This window comes from Triturus cristatus, chromosome 11, assembly GCF_964204655.1.
Source record: "Triturus cristatus chromosome 11, aTriCri1.1, whole genome shotgun sequence".
Taxonomy (NCBI): domain Eukaryota; kingdom Metazoa; phylum Chordata; class Amphibia; order Caudata; family Salamandridae; genus Triturus; species Triturus cristatus.
This window is the reverse complement of record NC_140594.1, coordinates 1,029,815,270-1,029,840,386: the sequence shown is the minus strand read 5'-3', so window position 1 is coordinate 1,029,840,386 and position 25,117 is coordinate 1,029,815,270. Positions and strand designations below refer to the sequence as shown.

Below are 25,117 nucleotides of genomic sequence, written 5' to 3'. Positions count from 1 at the left end.
CGGCACAGATGCGTCACGCATCTGTCCGTTTTTGCCCCATGGTGCGGCGCATTGTAAATGCGGCGCATCCATGGTGGCGGAACCATGACGTTCAATAACTGGCGCATCCCTGCTGATATGCAGGGATGCACCAGTTATTGTAAATCTACCTGGTAGTATGGAAAGTGAAACAGGAGCGTACACCAGCTTTTGTACCTTTAAGTTTCTTTGGTATAACAGAAGGGCCCGCAAAGCAGACCTTCCTGTAAGATACATCTAATCGGTGCTAAAAGTTCACCGGCACAACCTCATGGGGGTGTTCCATCATTTTCATGTGGGTGGGGCTCCATGCAAATGAAGGGAATCCTTTGCCTCTGTGCCCGCACCTTATTACAGACTCAGGTGCAGATGCAAACAGGCCATCACAAATCACGCTGACTGCACTGCAGAGAGTTGACACACAGTCAGTGCGTTCCTGAAATAGAGGAAAGCGGTGCCCAGGCACATTTGGGGCACCGCACTTCAGGCAAGTGCAGTTACTCACTATACTAGTCTGCAGGAGAATTGCTCCTCCCCTTAAAATGCAGGCCAGGTTACCACCTGCACAGCGACTTTGAAACAACCAGTTCGCCTTTTTCTAAGGCACTGTTCTCACTTGCTGTGACATGGCACGTTGCCCTACTCTGAGCCTTAGACACAAACAAGTGTGCGGTGGGTGGCACAAAGTGGCAAAATGTACGATATCTGTAATTTAGTCCTTAGAGGGAGCATTTTGGACCTACGTTGTAATCTTGTGTCCGGCATAAATAGTTGTTTAGGCTGACACAAGATTGGCAGCCATTTTGTGAAGAGGGCCTATAAGGGGAAATCTCTCTTAGGCACTAGATCAGTACAAATGTCTATATTGCCCAATCTTCAACCGAGGGTTTCATTGATAAAACAGTGTCTTCCTGTATGGGGCTGCTGCGCACTTTGCGGAAGATTCTCCCTCTGCTCCCCGCCCACGCCAGACCAGAAGTAGTGCGCAGTATTATTCTAAGTAGACTTGACTACTGCAATGCACTGCTTCTGGGGGCACCTACCACGGCATTAGGCAAACTCCAACGGGTACAGAACTTTGCTGCTAAGTTAGCACTCTCTCGCCGACGTTTTGACTCGTCATCTGCAGCACTTAAAGATCTGCACTGGTTGCCTATCTCTCAGCGGGTTGAATTTAAAGCATTATGCTTGGTCTTCCGGGCCTTGCATGGTTTGGGACCACTTCCCCTACAGGAGATGTTCTCTTGGTACATCCCCACTAGATCTCTCCGTTCTGCTTCAGCTAATTTGGTAGCTGTCCCCAAAATCCGGAGAAAGCGGATGGGGGGACGCTCCTTTGTCTACATGGCATCTAAGTTGTGGAACGATCTGCCACTGCCGCTTAGATGCTCAGGAGACCTTTTTTCTTTTAAAAAAGAACTGAAAACTCATCTGTTTCCTAGGACTGAGTAGCTTGCCGATACAGTATTGACTTTGCTGCAGGATTAGTTAGATCACAGCGCCAGGATGCCCGATGGGTGATAGGAGCGCTATACAAATATGCTATACATACATACATACATACATACATTGCGATGAAGGTGAAAAATGAATTCTGCCACCATAGTAACCGTGCTACCATTCAAGGCATCCCTTCTCTTGAATCCCAAAAATGACCCGTAATATGCATCACAAATCTACGCAGCATGTGTCTAATTCCCTAACAAGCATTGACAAAGCCAGTGATATCGCTAAGTGTAAAAGGAAAACAAAAGAAGGCACTTTCTATGTTGAAAGTAATTTGGTGTAATAACCAATCTAAGTAAAGAAATATAATGTAATACAACTGAATAATATGAGACATTCCACTTGAAGGGATTTGGAATGCCAGTTATTTGAAAGTCATTATTTTTGTTATGCACTATTAGACTAAAAACATTATGAATGTCGCACAACTGTTCTGAGGGAGGCTGCAATGCTGCACTGAGATGCCAAAGCTTGGTCAGCGCTGCTGTTCTCTCCAGGTTCAGCAAGAGACACAAATGAGGTGAATGAACAATGCACAGGTGCCTCTGGAATGGGAATAAATGTATCACATCTCTGAAGATAAGATATATTATGTGAGATTAACACCTACCAGACTGTACAAAGTTACCAGGTTTTATGGCGGAGGGAAATGGGCTGGTTGGAGGAAGCTAAGATGGTGGGGGCAAGGCAAAGCATGTCTAGAGTTGAGAAAAAAAGAAGCAAGAGAGGAGAAATTAGTTGAACAAAAATGCATGCATGCACAAAAGTTAAAAACAAAAGTGTAGTAAGGGGGTGATGCATTTTAGTAGGTAGCGGGTCATGAAAGAAAACTGAACAAGATAAAAGGGACACTGTGAGTGGGAGGGAAAGGATGGGTGGGCAAGGAATGAGGGGAGAGAGATAGCGGTAGCAAAGGAAAGTATGAAAAAGGGCTTGACAGGGGAAAAAGACGTGGGGGAGATGCAGTTGGGGAGACAAGATGGGCAGAAGAACATTGGGAAGTTAAGTGCATAGGCTTGACTGGAAATACAACAGACACCCTTACTACGAAGGACTCCCCATGTTGTGGCATGCTGCCTGTTAGATAATACAATGCTTCTTTTTACTTAGCCCTTCATATGCTGTAGTTATTTTCTTACAAGTGGTGGCTGCTACATAGCGGGGTGAGGGGAGGGGTGGGGATGGAGTGGGGGGTAAATGAAAAACAAGGGGAAAAGACCACTTACCTGCATTGCAGCCGCATCCTCTTTGGCTCTTCGGTAGAGTCCAGGAGCAGGAAGGAAGCAGGAACCAGAATCCCCTAGCCAACCACAATATTGCATTACAGTAGCGTAGTGATTGGTCTGAGAGCCGTGGTTCGGTGCTCAGGCAGGAAATGGTAGGCTGGGCATGTTCTTCACCCAGGCTATGTTTTGCAGCAGGTGGAGAACATGAGAAGTGTGCATGACTGTTTGGCCGGCCTGAGACGACCGGACAAACTTTAATGCGCAATAGAGTGCCACCACTCCTCCCCATGTTCCTGAGACATACAGCCCCGCCCCAACCCTAACCAGCTGAGCCAGGAACGGAGAAATAAAATGATAATGATATTGAGTTATTAACATTTTATTTTACCTTTTCCAACTGCTCACAGAGCAGTGGGGCAACGCTCCGCCACCTTAGCGGAGGAGCCGCCCCTGGCTCTTACCAAGGAACTAGGGCCAATATACGAAGCCATTTTGAGTTCACAAAGCCTGTGATTCTCAAAATCACACAGTTTGCAACTGCAAAACAGCTTTTTATTATATTATGGAATCAGAAAATGAGTTTAGGTGTGAGCTTGGGAGGTCCATTCCAAATAGCGAAATGTTAAGGTATACAACAAGGAACTGAATTCTAATCGCAAAACATTGAACTTTTACTGACACCTCCAAAGAGGTGATAACCCTTTCGCAAGTAGGAAGGGGTCCTATGGAAGTTAAAAAAATGTTTGCTGGGGAGTAAGCAGGGGTCCATTAAACCACTATCAGCGCTCAAACATACCAAAAAATCTATATTCTCAAATACAGCACCTTTTCCATTAATGAGATCGAACTGCCTTTAAAAAAAAAGTTGACTTCATTTGAAATGCGATCACAAAAATGGTGGTCTGCCGACCCCAGCTGGCCACCATCCTTGTGACAGCAACCAATTGTAAAGAGTAGCAATTTGCAATCTAGCTCATGCATATTGATGAGGTAGGTCAGATCATGACCCAGTATGATTTGGAATTTCGTGAACCGTGCTATTGGCACATGGTTCCCAGAACTCCTTTCTTGTCTCAAAAAGTCAGTGTGCTTTTTTGTGAATTGAAATTTACTACATCAGGCCATCATTTATTGGCTGTTGAGAGGATGGCAGAGTGGGTACTGCATGGAATTCAACTGGTGATCTGTCAATTATCAATTTGTCTGCGTGACAAGTGTTTACGTCATGGAGCCGTAACTGAGACACGTTAAGACATAGTTTCACAGCTGTTAGAAAAATACAGAAGAGTGAGTATGTTATTGCTCAAGGAAGATAATTTATCAACCTTATGGAAGGTGGCAGAGTTGATTTGTTCGAAGGGATGACTATTCAACTCATTGAGCCACACTCATCAAGCCATCCCTCCCCTATGTTAAAAAATAGATTCACAGCTGTTAGAACAACACAGCAGAGATAGTCGAGGTACAGATTTGCATCTCACTTATTACTGTTTTCCCAGAGGCTGTATTGAAATTGCAAAACTATGTTGACCTACGGCCTCCATATTTAATTGTCAAGATATTGTGACATGGCTAGGGTGACCAGACGTCCCGGATTTGCCCAGACAGTCCGGGGGTTTCACCAGCTGTCCCGGCAGATATTGGCAATTTTGGCTCATGTCCCGGTTTTTAGAGGGGGTCAACTGAAAACAGTGAGAGGCAATTTTTTGGTTGTTCTAAAGCTGTGCTAGTTGGCAGCTGTTAAAAGGAAGCAATTTACTTAATCGGTATGATGTTGCTTGCAGAAATGATATTTTATTTATTTTCTTAGTGTCTCTTCTGGGTTCCTATGTTGATGAGAGCTGTCAGTCTGCGCCATATTGTGGATGAAAAATTGTAGTCCTTCTTCACTTTTTCCAAAATGTCCCTGTGTTTGGTTCTCAAGTTCTTGTCACCCTAGACATGGCTCACTTGGGTAGCGATAGTGTTGTCAATGAGGACACCAAACTTAGAAATGGTTATACTAGATGTAGAAGCAGGCATCCTGGGACATGAGGATTGACACCAGAATGTGCCACAGAGAGGCATACCTCCCACTTACAGCAGCTGCTGACATCATATTTACATGCTACATTAAAATGGCTGTCTTACAGAGTGTATTTCATTTCTTATATAGCGCCATGAACTCTGAGGTTCAAGGTGCCAGTCAATGACAGTATATAATGTGGCCAAAACGCCCAAACAAATGCGTCTTTAATCTCATCTTGGCATTCTCAAAACCAGGAGTTAACCTCAGATCCAGCGGAAGATGATTCCACCATTTCCTAACAATAAGATAATGGTTAGATACACTTGTGCAGCCATGGAAGTGTTTTAGGGATTCGCATCTGGGACCCCTGGCTTGCCCCTTGTTACCTCTGGCACTACCTTTTGCGACCCCTTCCTCAAAGGTGCCAAATTCAGTGCCTGAAACACAGAGGCAGCTGGCCCTGATGGACGTCTGCTGCTGCTCCACTCTTCTTGTTTTCTGTCAGTTTCCATTACACTAATAGTGAACAATATTACATTATTCACTATTATTTGAAAAATGGAGTACAATTAGCTGGAATGACCTTCCATGGCAGCTGAGGTAAGTAAATAAATGATTTTAAATGTATGTTGTGAGCGTGCTAGCAGATGAGAGTGGAATGAAATGTTTTATTTGTCATATTTTTGTTACTTTTATGGATAAAAATCTATTACAAGCAATGTGTTTGAAACTGAACTGAGAGTGGATGTACGTGAGTGTGTGAATGTGGGTGTATGTGTAAGCATGTGAGTGTGGGTGGAAGTGAAAGTGGAAGGGAGTGCGATGTCACTTCCGCTACCCCAGCCATTTTGGTTAATTGATGTCCATGCCAGCAGCACCACATAGATTAACCAGGGTTCTTTTTGCACTGGACTGCTTGTGCATTGAAGTCTCTCCCTCAGCAAAATGCTCTAGATACAAACAGGGCCGGACTGGCCGTTGCGGGTTCCCGGGCATTTCCCCTGTGGGACGGAGGGGTGGGGGGCAGCTTTGTGCCCATGGGGGTGCTTTTATCACTGGGGGCCAGTTATGCAGCAGTGCTGCAATATCAGCCCAGTGTAAGAAAAGCGGGAGCGGTGCTTCTTGCTAGTACCCCTGTGCTTTTAGGGTCGGTCGAGCCGGAACCTGCCAGGGCTGGTTGCTGCTCCCAGCCTGGCCCTGGATACAAACTAGGTTCACACTAGCCAGGGGAACACATGTACATGCTCTGGACCCGCACCAGGATGTTACAATGCCACAGTATTATACCTTGCTTGGCACAGTCATTGTCTGTGTGCCATATTTTGTGTAATATGTGACATTAAGTTATAAATTATGAAAGTAAAATGCAAATATGTGGAAGACCTCCATTACAATGTGGTAACATTGTAGGGCAAAGAAAATGAAACATTTCTATACATCGAAACCTTTTCAAAAGTAATCTGTTTTGAAGACCCGTTTGTCTAAGTGCGAACATTTTGTCACAACCCTGGTCAAAAAGGAAGATCATCCTGGAGTCATTCTGAAGTCATCTGATGACTTCAGCTTGGCTCTTCCTGTAATTATCTGGTGAAGTCAACCCAAATCATCCTGAAGTATGCCTACAGGGCAAAATATTTCAATGAGATGACTCTAGAGTCATCACAAAAACTACTCTAGGATGATGTTCTGATTTCTTCCACTGGCAGGGAGTGATGGCCTTTTACAACTCCACGAATACTAATTGACAACTTCAGGATGAGTATGGATTACTCCAGGATGGACTCCAGACAATTTATCGATGAATGTGGAATACTCTAGGATGATTCTACAACAATTTCAGGATGACTGTCGATTATTCCTGGATGATCCGATTACCGCTTCAGGGTGGCTGTTGATTATTCTGGAATGGTCCCATGACAATATCAGGATGAGTGTGGATTACTCGAGGATGATTTAATGTCAACTGAAAAATAAGCATGGGTTACTCAGGATTAATTTAGGACGGCTACAGAATGAGTGTGAATTACTAAACAATGACTACATTAGGACTTTAAGATGATTGTGAAATACTCTTGGATTAGTTTATGCTAACTGCAGGCCTAGTGTAGATAACTCCCAGATGATTTAATACATCAAATTAAGATGGCTGTGGATTACTAATAAATCATTAAGGGTTGGATTACATCTTGACAATTCGATGTTACAAGCACATTAGCCGACTGCCAGTATTCCCTTGCAGGGTCCCACTATTAGTTTAGGAATATGGATTTGCTGGTAGGAAAATATTTAGAGGACCACCTCCTCAATTTACCTTCTGTCGAAAAGAGGCCACTTGGATGTGATATACCTTCTTTACACAGTACCATGCAATATTTGCAATGCCATGAGTTCTAAACTAAGGCCCAGATTTACAAAACAGTCACTGAATGCAGCGCAGGGCCCAAATTTGCTGTGTAGGGTAACAGGGAGAGATCAGAGAAGTGCCATGTCTACCCCTCTCCCTTGCACCACTAGGCAGCCAAGCCCCATGCACACACATATGCACTATAGTAGAAAGGTGTCTGGAAAAGTTTAGCTTAGGTTTTGTACTGGAAGGGTCCCCTTCCAGTACAAAAAATATTATACCTAGACAAACTTAAAAACCTTTCCCATTTCGAATGAGTGTTGTACCAAATACCAATTTGCTTTGGTTTGCAAATCCTGAAAAGGATTTTGATTTGAGTTTGCATTCTAAAACATGAGTAAACCAAACACAAAACTTCTATAAATCTGGTCCTAATAATCAGATCAATATGTTCCTGCTTTGGAAAGATTGCTTTTTAAACTCTACCGTGAGAGGCGAGCACCTGCATAAAATAAATCTGCGAAACGTTGTTTTTGGCTAGGTTTGGCTGTGGAAACCCCTGCATATAAAAGTAGTGGTCTGCATCAATGTTATAATTTGCATTCATCTTAACAATTTGTGCCGCTACTGCTATACTCTGAAAACACTGGAACTTGCCTTACTTTGAGGTACAGAGCATTATCTAAAGCTGCTTTACATGGTGGCCAGTGGCAAAAGACTGAAAAAACAGTGCTTAAAGGCAAAGCACTAAAAGGGATGTGTCAACATGTAATTTTAGTGATCTAAAGCACACATTGGGCACCATAGGGACCAGGAAATCCAACAAGAGAACAACAAGAAAGTTCAGGACACTGTAAAAAAGGGGAACAAAGTCCAGAATACTACAAAAAGAACAAAAAGGCTTAATGAAAACCAGCAACTTTGTTGTTTGTTTCTAGATTCAGAGTTATTTTAGTCCTCTTGTACCATTTCAAATATTTATAGCAACCTTTCTTCTCATAGTTTTGTTGTCTAGTGATGTCCTGCCATTGGCCGCGTACACAGATTTCATAAACTCTGGGGAAAGAAAAAAACATGCATCAGTATCATGTTACCACCACTATATTAGGTTTTTAATAGGGCTGGGCTTCTTTTAAAATGTTCCAATCCCACTAACCTATATAGTGTGCCAGATAAGATACTGTTACAAGGGTTCATAAGTATAACATTAAGGGCACTTGGTCAAGGGGTGGGCAGGAGGTGAAGAAAGAAAATGTTCTTTTATGGATTTAAGAGTAAAGCAAGTGAATTCAGGAAATATGTCGGAGTTTCAGGAAGAGGACAGAAAAGGTCCATTTACAAAATAATTCTTAACTTTTGTGCAGTGAGCCCCCCTGATTTAAAATGTTTGGAAGTTGGGCCTCCCTTGTTCTGCTTGGGTTTTCGGATCAGATAGAACCCGCTCAACAGAGCCTCTTTAACCCAGCCAGAACGTTACCCCCTCCCTAGGGCCTATTCACACCTAAGAAACCACATATATATATATATCACCTAAGGACAGGGAATTCCTACTATATATATATACCAAGACCTCTTATAATACAAGTGGCGGCCTCGCGGTCCTAAATGGACCCAGGACTTCCTACCCAGACGGCAGCCTCAGCCTCGCGGTCCCAAACGGACCCAGGACTTCCTGCCCAGACGGCAGCCTTAGCCTCGCGGTCCCAAACGGACCCAGGACTTCCTGCCCAGACGGCAGCCTTAGCCTCGCGGTCCCAAACGGACCCAGGACTTCCTACCCAGATGGCAGCCTCAGCCTCGCGGTCCCAAACGGACCCAGGACTTCCTGCCCAGACGGCAGCCTTAGCCTCGCGGTCCCAAACGGACCCAGGACTTCCTACCCAGACGGCAGCCTCAGCCTCGCGGTCCCAAACGGACCCAGGACTTCCTGCCCAGACGGCAGCCTTAGCCTCGCGGTCCCAAATGGACCCAGGACTTCCTGCCCAGACGGCAGCCTTAGCCTCGCGGTCCTTGAGGGACCCAGGACTTCCTACCCAGACGGCAGCCTTAGCACGAGTTCATCCTATAATTACCACGACATACAACAAGGGAACCAGTGTTACTATGTATCAGATCACACAAAGACTGCTAGTTGAGCACAACCTGTTCCCCAGTTCGAGGGGCTCCTTTCTCCCTTATTCAGTTACCACTTACCTGATCAGGATTAACATCTGTTCATATCAAGTCACAGCTGACTAGAAGAATAGGCTACCCTCTTATACAAGAACACGCAGCACATGTTGATTCACTACAAACTGGATACTTTATTTAGTTACTACATACACGCTCACAGAATACATATCACATATAACCTGCAAAGAAAAGTGAAAGATTAAGTTGTACACTCTAATAAAAAGGGGTTGACATCACCTTGGTCGTATGTAGCCTGCACTCAATGGTCATCTAGGTTCCCTTCTTGTCTGTGCCTCGGCTTCACCTGGAAGTCACACCTCCGCAGTCACGGATCTACTCCCCTCTCCTTCTCCGAGTCACTGGGACCTCTTCCTCATCGGCTACTCTCTTTTCTTTGGCTATTCTGTTAGAAGAATATCTATCTCTCGGTTTTTCTCCACCTTCAAGTTTGTCATCTGTCTTCCCTGGAATAAGTAGTAGCTTTACTGCTAACGGACAGGTGCCGCCTACGGACTAAAAAGCAAGTGCCAGTATCTGCCTCAGACTTTCACTAATATAGAGGTGCATTTTCTCATGGAAAATTCCAGCCCGTAACCTGCCGCCCACCAAATTCTTGTACCTCCCCGTACCAAGGACACGTTCCCAGCCGGCCGGCCTGATGTAGTGTCTTCGGCATGAAGAAAAATACAATCCTTCGATAAGGGCCGGCCTGAACCGGTTCTCTCCAAGCGAATAACACCTCATAACTAAAACATCACCCTCGACCTAGAAACTTTCCAAGCTGCCGGGGCGGAAAGAAAGATGGAGTCTCTCCCGTTTAAGGCCTACCAGGCCTGGATTCAGCACGGCTCCATGAAATACCCTCACTATAGAACAGATTACCCCTAATACTAACGAATCTATCCTCTAGGATATATGTGCAAACCCTGATCTATGGGGAAGAACACAGGATCATGTCGAAGAGCCTAATAAATAGGCTCTATACACTACTCTAACCCTTAGACTTGGATGGAAAGAGACTGAAGTCACATTAGTTCCCCTTAATCACAAGAAAGCCGGGAAAATCGAGCAGTACATTTCACCCTTGACTTCAGTCTATTATACATTCATTAAACGGAACTAACATCTATGGAAGAATAATATGAAACAAAGCTAACTGATCTATGTCTAGTACCGAGTGTACAGAATTGAAGTAGTGAAGGAATACACTGAATAAAGCAACAGATAGAAATCAAAACAGCAACAGCAATCAGAATACCACCTAATGTTTGACGTAGCATATGTACATCAGGCAACCAATTAAAGAGCCAGTCAAACCAGCCCTGGTCAACGTGTTTTCTAACTTCTTCCGTTAAGTCACGCAACTTGTCAATATGTGCACGAATGGATTGTGTATGATCAGATAAGTTAAAACAACAGAGACCTTCAAAATCAGAGCAGTCATGTCCATGTTTAAGCAAAAGATAATCAATGGCTGCTCTATTTTGCAAAATGGCCCTACGTTCACCCTGGGCATCTAGTAGCATGTCGGACAGGACTGTAGAAGTATGATTAATGGATTTCACCATCCAGCAGGCCATTTTCCCAATGGATTTGGCATTATAAACTGCCAAAGCAGGAACACCAATAATTGAAATAGCTAGGCTAAGGTATTCAGACTTGGAATATAAATGCAAAGATGAGTCACAATCCTCCTGTAACATCACAGTATCTCGAATCACACGAGAGTTGGCATTCGGATGCGACGAGAACATCAGTAAACTGAGTCTCGTAATGGCACAAGGGCCTCCAGAAATGTTTGCAGGGACATATGGCCAGGAAGTATTACCACATGAGAAAAGCCATCCGGCAGGTAGTAACATCGTGCGATAATGACTGGGGGTAACTACCAAACTATTGCAAGTCATATTGTTCTGAACTGAAACACATGTGGTCGGTGTCCTTTAAAAGCACAAAGTCCGTTCATGAGCTGTAAATGACGTGGCGCCTTTTAGTTTTAGGCGTAAACATTCAGAGATCGCACTAGGATTACACGTAAGAAAGAAGCATAAGTCACCTTGTGTGATATTATAAGTAACTATTTGGGACTGGATGGGGGGTTGCTCGTTCGGCAGTTCAGTACATAAGGGGCAATACACATGGGTAGCAAAATCACCCAGGAGAACATTGGGACGAGCCTTTGAAACATTGAAGATGTGAATTAGAGTTTCCAATGAGGCAGGAACAGCAACCAGACAGGTCGCCAGGATGTCATGTACAGATCTCATCGGTGTCAGACAGAAGTGAGGGGCATCAGTCACCCTCTTGGCTAACGATGTCCAAAAGTTCGATGATGAATCCCACGCAGCGAAGGAACGCAACACTCGGGTTCTCAGTTCATCCCGGGTTGACGGGATCCCTCCTCTCTCGTCGTACCATCCCAAAAGGAGTCCAGCGCCGACACATCCTGCAGCAACAGTCCAAAGAATGATCTGAAAGAGAATCAAATACAGGCATTAATCATTCTCGTAAATAACATTTGTCAGCCGGGACCGCTTCCCAGCTATCTTTCCCTGGTCTCATAACCAAAATGGTATTGTCCTGACCGGTGGCAATGACCTCTGCTTGTTCAGGGGGATTCTTAGGCGACTGCACCCAAACCCTAGCCCCAGGGTTATCCGTAGAGCCAAAACCTTTCTGGCCTCGTACAGTTAGCAAAGTTGGGGCAGTGCCTTTCATTAGTGAACCACTGAAAACAGGCATTATGAGTAATTGAGCCACTCGGTCAGTGCGATGTATCAGTAAGTCAACCTCACTGCTATTCAGCAGGAGCACCTTAATCTCTCCCTGATAATCACTGTCAATTATTCCTCCAAGCACCTGAATGCCTTTTACAGCCAGCCCCGATCTAGGGGCGATTAATCCGAAATTCCCAGGTGGTATATGAATACCAACACCGGTAGCAATGATGACCCGATCCTTACTTTTTAAAACGGTGTCATCCATGGCATGCAAGTCTAAACCTGCCGACCCTGGGGTCGCTCTACATGGAGCCAAAGCTCCGGGAGTAATTTCCCAATACATCACAGTCTCTCTGATTTCATTAGGCATAGCCTCAACATTCGGGGGAAACAAACGCATAAGTGGAGATTCAGCATTTAAAAAAGGACGATTATTCAAAATCAATAGTGCTTGGGGCAAAAAGTCTCGCCAATTTTTATACTTGTCATCTGTTAACTTACGCAGCTGGTCCTTTAGCAGGCCATTCAATCTCTCCACCAGGCCCGAGGCCTGTGGATAGTAGGGTATATGGAATATCCATTCAATATTGTTTTCCGCACAGAATTCCTGTACCAATCTTCCACGAAAATGGGATGCATTATCAGATTGAATTTGGAATGGCACACCATAATACATCATAATCAATTCTAATGTTTTAATGGTATTCAATTGGGTAGCTTGCTTACAGGGAAGGGCTACCAGCAGGCCACTGTATGTATCAACAATAGTGCAAACATATTGACAATTCCTACTCATAGGAAGTGGACCAATGTAATCAATCTGCCAAATTTGAGCGGGCAGTTTTCCGCGATGTAAATGACCTTTAACAATTTGGGGCACCTTACGCTGTCTGATATGCTGACAAACGGGACAATGTAAAATAACATTTTTAATTAAATCTAGGGGAATATAAATTCCTCGATCAGCAGCCCACCTGCTAGTGGCCTTTTCTCCAAAATGTCCTGCCTTCTGGTGTGCCCATTTCGCCAATCCCGCAATATCAGAATCTTGCCTGTCCACCACTGCCTCAGCAATTTTAGATTTCTCATCTGCAATGTTATGAAAAAATTTGTCAAGAGAATCTATCGGGGTGTGAGCATCCACATGGAAGATTGTAACAGTACTCTGTGGGAGCATCTCCCAAATCTCTTGCCATAACTCTTTTCCCCACAATTCTTTGGAATGCAACTTCCAATTATGGGAATGCCAAGTCGGCAACCAAACAGCCAGTCCATTGGCAGTAGACCAAGAATCGGTGAAAATATGACATGTACCAGGTAACTCTTGTTTCAAAACTTGATAAACAGCATAAAGCTCGGCAAATTGGCTGCTTTTACCTTCACCAGTTGTGCTCAGCAATTTCTGTGTGATCGGATTATAGGACACCGCCTTCCAGTGCCGTGTCGTCCCTATGAACCTCGCTGAGCCATCCGTGAACCAAACATGGTTTCTGTCCGCTGCGGACAAATCATCAAAAGGCTTACCCCACTTGACAGGAGACTCCTGTGCTAAAGGTACGGAACATTCACTCTCAGTCTCAGTCGACGGCGCTCGCGCCACCTGCTCATGTAAAGAAGCAACTCCTTTCGGGCCCACACGTGCCCTGTCTTGTATATACCATTTCCATTTAATCACACTCGCCTCTTGAGCATGTCCAATTCGGTGAGTTTTCGGCGAACTCAGAACCCACTGCATAATAGGAATTTCAGGACGCAAAACTATATCATGTCCCAAAGTCAATTGCTCGGTATCCACCAGAGCCCAATAACAAGCAAGTAACTGTTTCTCAAAGGGTGTATAACGCTCACCAGCATCAGGTAACTTTTTGGTCCAAAAACCTAACGGTACTCTACTTCTGCCTTGTTTCTGCCACAAACTCCAATTTGCATAAGGGCCCTGTACAGACACATTCAAATCCACGTCACCATCACGTACAGGCCATAAATCCAGAGCATGTTGAATTGCTTCTTTTGCCAGACTAAACGCATCTTGCTGTGGTTTATTCCATTCAAATGCATTCTTTTTACGCGTGACCCGGTACAAGGGGGCCAATATTTGACTCAAATGAGGAATATGCTGGCGCCAAAAACCAAACAGGCCAATGAAGCTCTGGGCTTCTTTCCTATTCCTCGGAACTGCAAAATCAAGAATCTTCTGTTTAACCTGAGGGATCACTTCACGGTGCCCTTCATGCCAATTAATACCCAAAAATTTTACAGCCTGGGACGGACCTTGCAATTTATCCGGGTTGATTTCCCAACCTTTCCCACGCAGGCCCTCAATGATCCTGTCCAATTGGGTCTGAACTTCCTCCTGTGTTTCGCCTTGGATCAAAACATCATCAATATAATGACATATCTGAATTTGGGGATGAACCGGTACCTCAGCCAAATGCTCTGCCACCAGCCGGTGACATATTGTAGGACTATGCACATAGCCCTGAGGAAGACTCCGAAACGTCATCTGACGCCCGTTCCACGTAAAACTGAACTGTTCCTGACACTCAGGGGCAATTGGAATAGAAAAGAAAGCATTAGCAATATCAATGGACGCATACCATGTACCTGGATGCTTTTGGATTCTTTCAATTAGGGTAATAACATCCGGTACTGCAACAGTCAAAGAGGGCGTGTGTTTGTTCAATTCTCGATAATCAACAGTCATGCGCCAAGAATTATCACTCTTACGTACAGGCCAAACAGGATTATTCCAAGCAGAAGTAACCGGGGTTATAACACCTGCATCCACCAACTCCTGAATAGTGGTACTAATCTCCTCATGGCCACCTGGAATACGATACTGCTTCTGACAAACCACTTTTGTCGCCTGGGGAACTTGTATGGGGGGCATTCTTAAACGACCAACCCGTATAGGCCTGGACGATATATAATGCGTGGTTCCAAATTGGTAACACCCATCATCTAAATGCAACGTCATTCCTTTCAAAATATCAATGCCAATTATGAATTCTAAGAGAGGCACCACTAGTACAGAATATTCTTTTCTAGGGATTCTACCTATTCTCATTTCAAGCAAAGTTTGAACTGCAGGAGTTTCTTTTCCACCTAATCCGGTAATAGTGAAAGGCTGACCTTTAAACGTCTTTGATTTTCCATGAATAAGAGTGGCCTCCGCTCCTGTATCTACCAATGCTCGGGCCCTTTGGATATTACGATGTCTCCAATAAATATCAATATCTACATAGGGTCTATTATCTCTGTGAGCCCATCTGTGTACCGGAGCTTGACCTATTTCCTAGTCATTCTTACTGCATTCTGTGTACCAGGACAAATCAGGATAAAGACTCTCACGTTTCTTAGGTATCGGTACCTCCTGTTCATATCCATTCCCAGTACGGAACGGATTCGAGTCTTCAGCATTGTACTGCGGGTTACGATCGACCAAACTGTGACGATCCTCTCTCCTCCTCAACTCAGGGGAGTGGACCCTATCATCTCTACGTCTGCTGTAAACATAATCATTTCTCCCCCTTTCTCTTTCCCCCTCTCTCTCCCTGTCTCTCTCTCGACGGGGGGACATATCATGTACATAACGTCGATCATCACGACGAACAGAGCGCCCACGGCGGTCGTCATCACCGCTACCGTCAGAACCACCACGATCACACTCAGTGGTCCGAACACGCCAGGCACCCTCCTTCCGATCCAAACCACGTTTACGAAACAACTCCCACAAACGAGCGGTGGTCTCACCGTCAATGTCCTCCCTACGCACACCATCAGCCAGAAGACCAGAAAAGATATCACGTCTAGTAAGTTTATTTTCACCAGGAGTACGAGTGTCAGGCCGGGACTGACGTTCAGGTTTAAACCACTCACCCAACTCACCGAGCTGGCGTACCGACTCCAGTACCGTAGATAACACATTACCAGTCTGATTAATCAATAAAGTCATCATGACCTGCTTATAGGCAACAGGGGAAGACCTAATAATACGGTTCCGCACAGAAGATGTCAACAAACCATCAAGCAACCTGTCAGCAGTACCCAGAAAAATAGCCGTTTTCATCACCTCCTCTTTGAGACGTTGAGCAGCATCGCGCAGAGTATACCACGGCTTGTCATTCACAGGCCAGTCAGATTCAGTAGGATATTTTTGATTACAACCCTCAGTCGCCAATTGGAGTAAAGAAATTTGACCACCACCATTATAGTTACGAAAATGATCCTGCACAGTAGAATCCAAACTCAAAGAACAGAATTTCAAACAATCGCCAGTATCCAACATAATACCAGCAGCGCCCAGTTCATAAAGGCGCACCATCCATGTGAGCAAGGTCTCACCAGCTCGCTGCCGAAACCGCTGCAAAATATCACTAATTTCTTGTTGAGTAAAGTCTTCTAAACAGTCTAAAGAAACACCCTGCGGAGCATTGGGAGACTGCTGCAACTTCCGACGAAAAACCGGATGCGCAGAGACCGCGGGACGAGCATCACAAGGAGCCCGATCAGTACTCGTAGAGGGACAATCAGTGTAAGAGGAATCGATCCCACTCGAAGAACGAGCGTAATCACGGGGTGCACCATCAGAGGTGCGAGAAGCAAACTTACAATCATGACGGGAACGAGAAGACTCGCGCTTGGCAGACTCCTCACCCGAGGAACAAGAATCACTCGAGTTCCAGATATTACCATCCCATTCATCAGGATTCCAATCCAGTCCGGCTTTCGCCACGACCAGACGCACCTTTCGCGTCGAAACCCGACCGCGCCTGTTCTTGTATTTATAACGAGCAATTCGCACAGCCGCCCTTTCGGCAATAGTTTGGTAAGTCTCCAGTTTATCAGCAAGCAACTTATTTTGACACCACAACAAAGTATGAGAATTTTGAATCTCAACAAAGTGCGCTTCCACATCTTCAAGAGAGATTTGTAATTTCAACAATCTCTCATGTAGAATCCGATACGCAGACAGAACAATCCAACCTCTGCGCCCCAAAATGGGAATCTCCTCACCCTTCGATACGGGTGCCTTCTGCAAACAAGTAATCACATTAGCCGGCTCCGCCAGCTCCAAAGAAGAATTCCAATTCTCACTCAACCCAGTAGAATCAGCCCACTCACGGGCTAGGGCTTCATAAGGCGTTGAATCCCATCCGGGAATATCAACGGGCAACTTAAAAGTAGATTTAGATCTTCTAGAAAACATCGTGAAAAAGAAAGAAGAAAAGAAAGAAAAAGAAAAGAAAGAAGAAGAAAAGAAAAAAAAACTATACAAACGAATATGCCACAAAGAATATACAAACAAAACCACGCACACGCCGAGAGCAAACACGATACAATACGACGCACACAGGTTTCGAAAACGGTTCGTGACGCCAAATGTTCTGCTTGGGTTTTCGGATCAGATAGAACCCGCTCAACAGAGCCTCTTTAACCCAGCCAGAACGTTACCCCCTCCCTAGGGCCTATTCACACCTAAGAAACCACATATATATATATATCACCTAAGGACAGGGAATTCCTACTATATATATATACCAAGACCTCTTATAATACAAGTGGCGGCCTCGCGGTCCTAAATGGACCCAGGACTTCCTACCCAGACGGCAGCCTCAGCCTCGCGGTCCCAAACGGACCCAGGACTTCCTGCCCAGACGGCAGCCTTAGCCTCGCGGTCCCAAACGGACCCAGGACTTCCTGCCCAGACGGCAGCCTTAGCCTCGCGGTCTAAAACGGACCCAGGACTTCCTACCCAGACGGCAGCCTCAGCCTTGCGGTCCCAAACGGACCCAGGACTTCCTGCCCAGACGGCAGCCTTAGCCTCGCGGTCCCAAACGGACCCAGGACTTCCTACCCAGACGGCAGCCTCAGCCTCGCGGTCCCAAACGGACCCAAGACTTCCTGCCCAGACGGCAGCCTTAGCCTCGCGGTCCCAAATGGACCCAGGACTTCCTGCCCAGACGGCAGCCTTAGCCTCGCGGTCCTAGAGGGACCCAGGACTTCCTACCCAGACGGCAGCCTTAGCACGAGTTCATCCTATAATTACCACGACATACAACAAGGGAACCAGTGTTACTATGTATCAGATCACACAAAGACTGCTAGTTGAGCACAACCTGTTCCCCAGTTCGAGGGGCTCCTTTCTCCCTTATTCAGTTACCACTTACCTGATCAGGATTAACATCTGTTCATATCAAGTCACAGCTGACTAGAAGAATAGGCTACCCTCTTATACAAGAACACGCAGCACATGTTGATTCACTACAAACTGGATACTTTATTTAGTTACTACATACACGCTCACAGAACACATATCACATATAACCTGCAAAGAAAAGTGAAAGATTAAGTTGTACACTCTAATAAAAAGGGGTTGACATCACCTTGGTCGTATGTAGCCTGCACTCAATGGTCATCTAGGTTCCCTTCTCGTCTGTGCCTCGGCTTCACCTGGAAGTCACACCTCCGCAGTCACGGATCTACTCCCCTCTCCTTCTCCGAGTCACTGGGACCTCTTCCTCATCGGCTACTCTCTTTTCTTTGGCTATTCTGTTAGAAGAATATCTATCTCTCGGTTTTTCTCCACCTTCAAGTTTGTCATCTGTCTTCCCTGGAATAAGTAGTAGCTTTACTGCTAACGGACAGGTGCCGCCTACGGACTAAAAAGCAAGTGCCAGCATCTGCCTCAGACTTTCACTAATATAGAGGTGCATTTTCTCATGGAAAATTCCAGCCCGTAACCTGCCGCCCACCAAATTCTTGTACCTCCCCGTACCAAGGACACGTTCCCAGCCGGCCGGCCTGATGTAGTGTCTTCGGCATGAAGAAAAATACAATCCTTCGATAAGGGCCGGCCTGAACCGGTTCTCTCCAAGCGAATAACACCTCATAACTAAAACATCACCCTCGACCTAGAAACTTTCCAAGCTGCCGGAGCGGAAAGAAAGATGGAGTCTCTCCCGTTTAAGGCCTACCAGGCCTGGATTCAGCACGGCTCCATGAAATACCCTCACTATAGAACAGATTACCCCTAATACTAACGAATCTATCCTCTAGGATATATGTGCAAACCCTGATCTATGGGGAAGAACACAGGATCATGTCGAAGAGCCTAATAAATAGGCTCTATACACTACTCTAACCCTTAGACTTGGATGGAAAGAGACTGAAGTCACATTAGTTCCCCTTAATCACAAGAAAGCCGGGAAAATCGAGCAGTACACTCCCTCCAAAACGTTGTACAAGACTTGGGGCAGCAGGAGTGAGTAGGGCTAAGAGTAGGGGTACCTTTCTGTAGCAGAAAAACTGCAATAAATGTGAAAATCATAAAAAAGCAAATACGACTAACTGAGAACAGTTATTGAACACAACACACAACCACCTATAACTGGGGTGTTTAGCTCCTCATGCTCCTAGTCCCTAAGGCAACTAAACCTGCTGCACTATTGATAGTTCCAGCCACAAGTAGCAGGCTGTCTTCTCTGCTTCTTTCACCCTTTTGAAAGGCTGGGGTAGTTGAAAGAAAGATTGATTCAAGTACCGATGTAAGGGTGTCGAAAAACCAAGTTGTGTGCCCTAGACATGTTCTCCAGACACTGTCATGATTCCTCTCCAAACAGAAAGTAATCAATACCAGATTTAATTTGCAAAACCATTGTGGAGGCAGCCACGTTGAGCCTGAACTCTACTTGCAATATTCATATTTGGAAAACAGTCTAAGAAACGACCATTACTGACCAGAAATCCAAATAAGAGCTTACAACCAAGTGCTAGGAACAGGGCGACTGATCCATTAATTGGGAGAGTTGATCAAGTCTAATAAAAGCTGGGAGCACAGTGTTTTCTAAGTGCAGTTTGCTATCAACCTCACCTGTACCTACAGATTCAAAAATTAAATCCCAACTCAAGGCTTTGTGCCCGATTTGCATGCCATTTATAGAGGAAATTCAGCACAAAATTTATAAATTGCAACCTCCATTCTTCTTTTGTAGACAGCTATGAGTTAAGCATGATGGAGTCCTTGTACAATAATATGATACAGGACCAAATATGCAAACAGATTTTAATACTGTATGCATATTAATATATTTTCATAATCCTAGATTGACCGAAAGTTAATGTGAACATTTGTAATATCTTACCAAATAATGCATTAACCTGCTCTTCATCAAGGACAGCTGTTCCAGCACGAGCCTTAGTTATACCTTTTGCAGATGCAAGTTCTTTCTGTAAAAAAAGTATTTCACCAACACTATTCAGAAGAAAACCTGCACTGTCCTGAGCTGCCTTGGCTTCCTCCAAGAGTTTGTGCAGTTCTCTCTTTGGCACAAGAAAATTTCTGAACCTTGAAGGGTCATTTGAATCCTCCACCAACTGCTGCATATCAATCTGCAAAATAACTCAGCTATAACATATTTGGCATCATCTTAGGTTACATACTAAAAATAGATATATTATAATTCATATTTTTTGGAAGTTGATTCGGCATTTGTACATGGCTAACAATCTAAGATTTGCTGGGCTAGCTCACTAAATATAAAGCAGTCATATTTAAAACACATTCCACGCAAAAAGATTAAAACATTCCTCATGCTGAGCATCTACAAGGTTTGTCCTATATAAACTTTAATTGTGTGGAAAGATTTACAAATTACAACACACATAGTATGCCAAAAGAGTGGAAAAGAAAACAAGTACCTTTTCTACAGTGAATGATCGACTGCTTGTTTTTGAGGCTGCTGTAAATGTTACGTTCTTTGAACTTGCCAAAACAGACAGCGCAGCTTGCAAATGCTGTATAGCTAACTCACTGTTGCAAGTGCCTTGCAACTGTGTATAATGAAAGAGTTGTTAACACAGCAGATCATATACACATAACACAAGCATGTGTTTGGGCGGAAAAAAGTATTGTTAATGGAAATTTGTTACAGTTTACGTGGTTAGGTTTGAATATCAATCACGTACCTTTTAAGTGTTCGTTTTCGCTTGTAAAGCATTCATTTCTGCTTGTAACCGTACACACGCCTCATTCAGGCAGGAACCAAGGCCAACAGAATAGCTTTCATTATGGTTAATAATGAACAATGTGTTATTTGCTATTTCCTTAGAGAGCTAATCATAATCAGGACATACAAGTGGAAATACAATTTCCTATGCACTTTAAAAAAAATAATAAAATATTCCCCCAGTGTGAAATGATGGACTTTCCTAGTTATCAAATGAAAGGATTCTTCATTGTCCTGAGGGGAACAAAAAAAGTTTTTAAAAAACACAACCATTAGGCCATCATTTATACTGTACAGTTCAAACAGTTTTCCATTTGTTTATTCAAATTTTAAAAGGTATGTATATATGCCTTATTGCTGAAGAAATTATTGCACCATATTAATTCTTTGTTTTAATAAGGATGAAGGCTGTGTGCAGTGATAACAGGCAGAAGTTAAGTAGTTATTAAAGATAGGTTTTGGCAGCAAAAGGCACGTTAAGGTCACCAACAAAAAATGGATGGCATTAATCATAAGGCAACTTTTTGTCCACTTAAGGTATCCACGCCAAATTTGTGTCCTTTTCTCCCAACAACGCAAGGATTCTAAAGGTATGCAGGGTTTGTTAATTTCTAAAGGTATGCAGGGTTTGTTAATTCCCTTGGAGGGGACCCAGAAATTAGCCAAAATACAGCTACATTTTGTTTTTGTTGTTTTAAAAATGGGAAAAAGTGCTGCCTTCAAATAAGGATAATCTGCCCACGGGGAGGGTAGAAACTGGCCACAAGATTAAATAAAAATTAGGGGCGATCCTTGCCTAAGGGATCACCCCCATACACTATAAAAACAAATCTCTGGCTCTAGTAGGGTTTTCTGATGGGGATGGGGCAGATGGGCCTTAAAAACAGGCCGATCCGTCCTGGGGTGGGGATGAAAACAATCACAAGTCCAAAAAAAAACTAGGGGGCGATCCTTGCCTAAGAGGTCTTCTGATGCACTATAAAAACAAATCCCTGGCTCTAGTGAGAAAGGAGTAGGCCCGGTGAGTTGGTTATTTCGTATGTAAAATTTTGTAGTGAAGGCTCCCAATGGTACCTAAATGTATTTGCGCTATTAAACACATGTACTATAAACACCAATTGATTAAACAAAGCAGGCAAAGTACCTGATGCCAATTAAAAGTCATTGTCAAACTACACTTTTTAAAAACATCTTTGAGACAGCTCCTTTCAAAGGAGGGCTCATCAGATTAGTAAATGCATAGGGGTAGCTCCTGTACTAAGACGGAGGAGCGTGACCCCACTGCTGTCAGAGCAGCAAAAATAAAATGATAATAACGTTGTTAATATCATTTAATTTTTTTGTAGCTGAGGGCTGAGTTAGGGCTGGACAGGGCTGATGGCACAGGAGAGGAGTGGTTTACAAACTTCCTAAGTGCACATAACTGTTTGTCCGGCCCTCTTGGACTGATCAAACAATTATGCGCACTTTGCATGTTCCCTACCAGGCTTTATTACACAGCTTGATGAGGAACATGCAAAGCCTCCCCTTCCCCGTCTGAGCACTGAACCATGGTGCTCAAATCAATCACAATGCTGCATTGCAGCATTGTTATTGGCTCAGGGTAGCCTGTGAGCCAGGTGCTTCCTGCTGCTGGGACTGCAGAAAGAAAGAAACTGAGCAAGACAGAGGATAGGCGGCAGCCGTCGAAAAGGTAAGTGGTATTTCTTTTTATTATTTCTTTCACTCTCTGCTGCTACCTCACCCCTCCACTGCCGTTCCCTGTCCATCCGCTACTGTAAATACACTATAGGAATCCTGTGCCTACAACTGCCTTCTGCAGTAGGCTCTTTCTGTGTCAAGTGATACAAAAAATAATACACTGGGCTCAACTTCAGAGCATCCCTCACAAGACCTCACACAACATCCACTCTATGCCCCCCCACTCCTCCTTTAACCATTTCAAAGGTTGTCTGTGCAAATCATCAAAGCATTGGATGACATGACCACTGCACCTTCTTGGGTCTTTCCACATATCCTTTATGAACAGTGAGTACCAGGGTATCACAAAATTGTCCTTTCAAGACCTCAGTCCAACTCAGGACAGGACCTCTCCTCCGGTCCCCATACCCTCCTACCTATCTTATTTCTACTAACCTACTGTGTTTTGTCACTTTCTCTCTTCCTCTTGCTTGAACCCCACTCACTATTCTCCTGTCCATCATGTTGAATCACACCCACTAATACTTCTCACTTTTCTTTACACTATCCCTCTCGCATTTCTATTACTTATACCTTTCTGTCACCCAACCCCTACCAGCAGCATCCCCTACGATCTTTTCCTAGTTCCCTCAAATTTCTTGCACTGAATGCAATCTCTCATGTTCATCATAGTCATACCTCTAACCATTTCCTTTGAGTTTCTTCTTCCTACCTTTCATTATCTCTCTCTCTCTCTGTAATCTCCCTCACTTCTCACCTTGTATTTTTTACCAGTTCTTACCATCTACAGAAGAATTGTTTAACTGATCGATGGAAAGGAATGTGTTTAGGACGCTGGCTCAGTATATGGTGTACACCTATTGGTGAGGCACTGTGCACCCAAGGCCAGGCAGCCCTTATTGATAGTAGTAGTGATCCCTGATATCCAAAGCTCTCAAGGGGTAGCTGTGGAGAGCAGCTAAGGCTTATTCAGGAAGGTGTAAAGTGAGTATATCACTACACAGTCAGTCAGTGAGAGTTACACACAAGAAGAAAACACACCAGTTATAGAAAGACAACTTCTGTTTTTATTAAACACAACACTAAGAACTACATTGGTATATCTCCTACTCAGCGATATCAATACACATAGAAATATACTTCAAAACATGTAAGTAAAGCATAGAAAACACGCAGGCCCCTATGGGGGGGCAAACCATATACTAAGAAAATTGAATGCAAGGTGAGTACCAAACCAGGACTGATACCCAAGGATGAAGAAGCCATGTGAAAAACAGAACCACCAAAGGTCAGTAGCTAGATACCCTCAGATGCCCTGGTGCAGAGGTGTTCCACCTGGTCAAATGTCCATAGGCTAACACAGGGAAAGTCACGGTTGGTATTTTACGGATTTAGGACTCTTCCCAAAGGACCCGAGGAAACCAGTTGGATCAAGGAAGGTTAGAGAACCACCCCATCCATGGAAACCCAGAGAACCAGGATATCTACACCAGGGAGCCCAGGTGCATAGGTGTGAAGTGGTGTAGGAACCGCCCGTTGATACCAATGGAGGATCTTGGAAGTCTGGCGGCTACAGCGCCTCGTGTACCATGTCGGTGGAACCCAACCATGGATTCTGAACGAGAAGTACCTGGAAGTAGAGGGGACAGAGCCAAACCACCCGGAGGTGTCCAGGAGGAGCAGGAGCACGATTCCACCCCTTGTCAGAGGTGCTGGCTGTAGCATGCAGGTATTGATGTAGCATCTGTGGAGCCCTGGCGACGATGCTGGAGCACAGGAGTCATCCAAAACTTAAGTGTGAATCCCATGACATCAGGGCACCAGTTTATCTGGTAGTAGTAACTAACAACATCACAGCTATCAGGATATCAATGATAAAATATTCCTGCTTTTACATTCAGGTAGAAAATGAATCATTTGTAAGTAAAATGGCAAATTGATTTGAAATAGATTAAGGCAAAGCATGATATACAAATCTCCTACATGCATGCCTCTTCATATAGCGCATTAGCTTTGAAATCATCTGGGTCAGCATTCTTAACCTGTGTTCCAGGGACCCCTAGGATTCTGGGAAACCTACGCTGGGGTCCACGGCTGTTCATAAAACATAATAATGCTGACCGAATAATAAAGTTTATATCAATATAGAAGCAAAATGTACAACTGAAAATTAAAAAATGTTCTGTAAATGTGCAGCAGTATGAAATTGGAGGCTAATAATTCATTTGGTATCCTCAGATTGATTCTTGAGAGCAGTGCAAGTACATCAAATAGAATACAGTATGGCCAAAGGGCGGTCTCAATTGAATTTATACCTGCCCATTAAAAGTAAAATGTTGTTTTTAAACACTTGTTTGGGAATTAAATAAAATATTTCATCAGTTGTGTATTTGTTTGATCAATGCTTGAAATTC

At 44.2% G+C, this 25,117-nt stretch overlaps 1 protein-coding gene across 1 annotated transcript in view; it reads left to right on the top strand.

Annotated features, from left to right (window-relative positions):
- Positions 1-25,117, top strand: part of LOC146785856 (uncharacterized) — a 29,312-nt gene that overhangs the window by 1,491 nt on the left and 2,704 nt on the right. The window lies entirely within an intron of this gene.